Source organism: Myotis davidii, unplaced genomic scaffold (genome assembly GCF_000327345.1).
Source record: "Myotis davidii unplaced genomic scaffold, ASM32734v1 scaffold292, whole genome shotgun sequence".
Taxonomy (NCBI): domain Eukaryota; kingdom Metazoa; phylum Chordata; class Mammalia; order Chiroptera; family Vespertilionidae; genus Myotis; species Myotis davidii.
Genome location: NW_006285042.1, coordinates 1,240,776 through 1,247,082, shown reverse-complemented (window position 1 = coordinate 1,247,082; position 6,307 = coordinate 1,240,776).

Genomic DNA, 6,307 nt, shown 5'->3' with positions numbered 1-6,307 from the left:
GAAAGATAAAGAGAGAAGAGAGAGAAGAGAAAGAGATCACATACTAAAATATTTTCTGTGTAAATAGAAAGCCTAATGTTTTCATAGTTCATGGATCTTCCTCAACTAATAGAAATTATATAATTGATTTTTACTGAAATTAATTATGCCATGGACAAGAGTGGGTAGGAAGAAAGTGGTATTCATAATTTATTATGGTTTTATATTTCTTTTATTCCTAAGAAATTATTAGATCTCTGTCTCACATTTGCTAAAGGAATTCAGAAAACATTATTTCAAATTGTCTATTTAAGGCAAACACCATTAGTTGTCTGCTCTAAATCCATTCTTATTTCTTCCTTGCTAATGGGAGCCTGACCATATAATCCAGCAGTTCCACTTATGGGTGTATATTTGAAGAAAACTAAATCACCATCTTGAAGACTATCTGCACTTTCATGTTCATTGCAGTATTATTCACAATAGCCAAGGTATGGAAACATCTTAGTGTGCATTGATGAATCAATAATTAAAGAAGTTGTGAGATATATAAAATTAACCTATCTAATAAAAGAATAATATGCAAATTGACCATCACTCCAACACACAAGATGGCCACCCCCATATGGACACAAGATGGCCACCACAAGATGGCTGGCAGGGGAGAACAGTTGTGGGCAATCAGGCCAGCAGGGGAGGGCAGTTGAGATGGGTCAGGCCTGCAGGGGAGGACAGTTATGGGCCACCAACCCTGCAGAGGAGGGCAGTTGGGGATGACCAGGCCTGCAGGGAAGGGCAATTAGGGACAACCAGGCCTGCAGGAAAAGGCAATTAGTTTGTCCCAGATTGGAGAGGGTGCAGGCTGGGCTGAGGGACACACACACACACCATGCACGAATTTTGTGCACCGGGCCTCTAGTATATATATATAATTAAGCCGTAAGAAAGAAGTAAATTCTGACATTATGACAGCATGGATGGACCTTGAGGCATTATACTAAGTGAAATGAGTCAGACAGAGAAAGACAAATACTCTACATTCTTACATGTGGAATCTAAAAATATTGAGCTCACCCTAGCCAGTTTGGATGAGTGGATAGAGCATTGGCCTGCGGACTGAAGGGTCCCAGGTTTGATTCTGGTCAAGGGCACATGCCTGAGTTGCAGGCTCGATCCCCAGTAGGGGGTGTGCAGGAGGTAGCCGATCAATGATTCTCTCTCATTATTGATGTTTCTCTCTCTCCCCGTCTCCCTTCCTCTCTGAAATCAATAAGAATATATTTTAAAAATATTGAGCTCATAGAAATAGAATACAATGGTGCTTATCATGGACTGGAGGGGAGGAGATGAGGGATAGGGAGGTGTTGGTCAAAGGATACAAGCTTCCAGATATAAGATTAATAAGTTCTGGGGATCTAATATACAACATGGTGACTAAAATGAAGAATAGTGTATTAAATACTTGAAAGTTGTTAAAAGAATAGACCTTAAATGTTACCACACATACACACAAATTGTAATAATGTGAGAGGACAAAGGTATTAACTAACCTTATTGTGGTAGTCATTTCATAATACATTTGTGTATCAAATAATCACTTTGTACACCTTTAACTTACATAATATATGTCAGTAATACCTCAAAAGGCTGGAAAATCACTAACATACACTCTCCCTCAGTGAATAGGAACAGATATGTACCTCCTCCAGTTGCTAGGGTGGCCATCATCACATGAATAGCATCTTAATTAGGATTTGATGAGGAGCACCTGCCAGTCAGGAATATGACAAGGTTACCTGCTGTCAGTACTACTAGCTAACATTCCCCTGAAGGTATTACTCATTCAATTGGATGAGAGAAAAAAAAATAGAGATCTAAAAACTGGAAAGAATGAGGTAAACTTATGACTACAGATAATATTATTGTATGTCTGGAGAACTCATGAGAATCAAATGACAAAATAAGAAAATAAGTATGTTGCTGAGAAAGAAAATTAAAACATGAATATAAATAATTTATTTAAAGAAAGTTTTATAGTTACAAGAACATAGGTACTATGTTAGACAGAACTAGCAATCAGACAGATAATGCAAGAATGTGGATATTCTCATATGTGAGGTTTATTTTTTTTTAAAATTCACCCATGATTCAGAACAAGATTAATCATCAAGTCTGGGGCATGGCCAAATCCATGGTCCTACCCAGGTTGGTGAACTCAAACTGCGGGATTAGGGAAAATAAGTCACTGGCAGATAATTGTCCAGAAAGAGTTTTGATGAAGTCATGGTTATAGATCCCTATCAATTTATTATGGGGACTAAAGATGTTCTATTAATTTTTTGAGGATTGGAATCTTGGGACCCCCCTCATCAAATACCTCCCACTATTAGACATTGGGAAAGCTCAACCATTGAGCTGACCCAGAGCATATATAGAAAGTAAATATTTAGAATCAGAAATCCTAGGTTTGAGGTCAATGCTCCATCACTTAATAACTCATTGACCTTGAGAAAAATCATTCTGATTCATGAAGTTTTCTCCATGAATATAACACTACTGTTCCTCTGTTCCTTCCAGGCGCAGAAGTCTAGGTCCAATTGCTTAGAGTCATAGCGGTGCTATCAGCTAGCACATTTTTGGTAACCCCTCCATGTTCCTGCCAACCTGAAGTGTACTTTTCAGTTTAACAACTCCTGTCATCTGTCAGAGGCTGAGAGATTTTTAGTGAGAGAAGAAAAATTTAAGAGCCTTTTGCCTTCTTGCCCTTGAAAAGAAAATGTAATTGTTTGGCAGAAAACCATTCACAGATCTGAAAAGGGTCTCACATTTATTCTTTTAAAATGTGCTTATTATGAAATAGTTCAGACTTACAAAATTTTATAACAATTACAGTGCACATTTATATACCTATCACCCATCTTAAGAAATAAAACACCAACAACACAATTAAAGCCCTTTGGTACTCCCTCCCAAATTGCATCTCAGGTAACTGGTATCTTCAATTTTGTCATTTATCACATAGGGCATTTCTTTGTATTTTTGCTAATAACGAATATCAATTCTATATAAGAACTGGTCTTCTGCACTGATGAGTGGATCAGTTGGTTGGAGCATTGTCCCATATATCAAAAGGTTGCATGTTCCATTAGGTCAGGGCACATACCTACATTACAGGTTTAATCCTTGGTTGGGGTGTGAACAGGAGACAACCAATTGATGTTTCTCTCTCACATTGATGTTTCTCTCTCTCTCTCTCCCTCGTTTCCGTCCATCCATCCTTCCTCCCTCCCTTTTTCCCTCCCTCCCTCCCTCCATCTCTCTCTCTCTTCCTTGCTCTAAAAATCTAATAGAAACATATCCTTGGGTGAGGATTGGGGGAAAAAAACAGGTCTTCTTAGACTTATGACAGTTCTATATTCCAATATTCCTTTTTCATTGCCTGTTTTAAAGGTTATAGCACTTCTTTTAAAAGTTGTAAACTTCTCACTATCATACATGTTTTTGACATCTCAAGAGTTCAGTTTGGTAAAATAAGGATATTTTGGTAAAAAAATAAAGCTTTTTTTTAAAAAACCAATACTCATTATCTTTATATATTGCAGTATCTCCCCTACTCCTCCCTTTTCGTAAACCTCTTACCCTATTTTATCTGCAATGGCATGTGGACTTCTAGTTCCCACCAAATGAGTCAGTCAAGACAGAACGGATGTCAATGTCTCCTGAAAAATAGATGCCAAACTATCCTGTAAAGTCACGAAAAAGCATTAGTGTGAGCCAACTCTGAAAGAATTGAGAGAGCTCACATAAAAGTCTGGATTTATGGCTTCTTTAGAAAAAGAGAAAAGACTGATAGCAGGGCCCACATTCCTAAATGGCAATACTTTACTTGAATTATATAGCAGTTACTTCTTTTAGATGGGACACTCTTAATAATAATACTACTACTAATAATATACACCATATTCCTATCACTCCTTTTTTTCTTCCTGAGACTAAGACCAATGCTGATTGCTGTTGTTTCCTGTGGCAGAGGAAAAGTTTTTTCTTTACCTATATCAGTACTATCAAAAGTGGTGCAACAACAAAAGAAGTCAATCAAAAGGGCCACATCCACTTGAAGTTACCCTCAAATAAACCCAGAGGCCTAGAAAAAACAACAACAGTGTTTTTACTTCATAATCACAACTTTAAGAGAAGTTCCCTAATGAATCAGATTGGTGCCTCTAAGGTCCTCTTCAATACAAATGTACTCTGGTCATCTCCCAAACACACAGACACCAGCCTCTTCCCTTGTCTAAATTAATATGTAGTTTTAACAAAGACTTGAGGCAATGAGTGTGGAAAGTGTAACAAGAGAAGTATAAGAAGAGGATAAATGTCAAAAACTGCCGATGTAAGCTATAGCTTTAAACTTAGGAGATAGGCACAGGAATCAACACATAGGAGGTAGCATTATTTGAAAACTAATTTCACAGAGGAGACCTACTTTAAATATGATTTATAAACTATTTCTGGTGAGATTAAGGTGTCTGCTTTCTTAACATCTCATCAGGAAGCCAATCTAAAATGTGCTGATGAAGGATAAGCTCTAATCTTGGCAATTATATTAAGATGTAAGGCTATAATGACTGAAGCACTTTGTAGACTAATAGGGAATATTAAAAAGGAAGAGATGGAAAGGAAAAAAAAACAATTGTGAGTCTTTAGCAGCATCTAGGGAAAACAGGTAACGTGTGTCTGGCAGATGGACACAAGAATTCCAGCCACTAGCAAGACGTTCTCTGGCCAGAGCAGGTATAAATCTTTCGGCTTTTGCATAAATGATTCAAATACCTTCCCTCTGGCTTCATGCTTAAGAAAAATCTTCTAATTATTATTTTGGAAAGAGCATGTCTTAGCTAATAGACATGAGGACAAGCACTCCCTGAGGTAAGAACATCTGTCTGATTTATAAACTGGTACCTTTGGAATATTTTCTCAATATTACAACCCTGTTCCATATACCTCTCTTCCCCTGTGTGATATCCCTATGATGTATTCTTCTATTGCAGGTCACATGTGAAGTGAGGTATAGAGGTGGGAAATTAAATGTTACAGGTGTGTAGAAGTATCAACCTAGCCTCAGGTGACTCCTCCTATAGCAGCCTTCCTCTTCCCACCTCTTTTTCCCTAGACCCCTCTATCATCTCTGTCGTGGGGAAGGGGGTTACAAGAGAAAGCTGCTGCCACAGGATAAATATATTCTTGATATCTTTATGTAAAATTCTGACTGTCTTTTCCTATGTAAATAATATTATAAACTGTGGCTAAATGTAGTTGAAATAGTACTGAAAGCACCATTTTTAAGCATGTTTTTCAGTGGGTCAATCTTTTTGAATTAGCCTTGGACTCCAAGTACAATGGAGAAACATATTTTACATGTAGAAAAAAAAAACCTGTACCAGTGAGATTTTGGAAAGAACTGCTTCTGAATTTGGGAAATATCTTTGCTCCATGACTAGTATAAATTATTTCTCATCATTAATTTATAACCCCTCTGGCCTCAATATCTTTGAATTTTTTTTTTTAAAAAAAGGTGTAATAAAGAGACCTGATCTCTCTGGGAATTAGGGAAGACTAAAGAAGACTAGTTTGGGGCCTGAAAGATGTGTCGGAGTTAGCCACCTAAACAAATGGAGAACAAGTATCCCTGTCAAAGGAGCCAGAATCTGCCAAGAACCTGAAGTGAGGAGGAGCTTGGGGTATTGGAGGAACTGAGAATGTGGCTACAGTATAGCATCGTGAGCTAAGGTTGGAGTGGTAAGCAAGGAGTAGATCAGCCCAGGGTGCTGCCAGCCATGTCACCGATTTTAGACTTTAAGATCAATGAGAAGCCATTTCAGTATTTTCATCAGGAGAATAACATGATTAGATTTTGGTTGAGATCCAGTCTCTAGCCTACAATGACCCCATGAAGGTGTAGGGTGTAGCAAATAGCTGCCTCAATCCACTATGCTGCAGTCAGCAGCATTCCGTATAATGCATTTCTATGCAGTAATCCGTAGCATTGTATATAATGCATTTCTAAATCCATACTCAGAATGGGCCCTTAAAATATAGAATCATTATGTTCCACATTGCCTCCTAGAAAAATTGACTTTAACTTCCCAGCCTAAGGAATGAATACAGTGACTAATGTTTTCATTATTTCGTCTTCAATCTTTTAAAATCAAACTAATTTATCAATTTTTCTACTAACTTCTAAGCTCTTCTCTAAAAATTTGACAGAGTTCAGAATCTATGGCAACTCTTTTAGGCCACTAGGAATTCATTTAGGAAATTGAAGTGG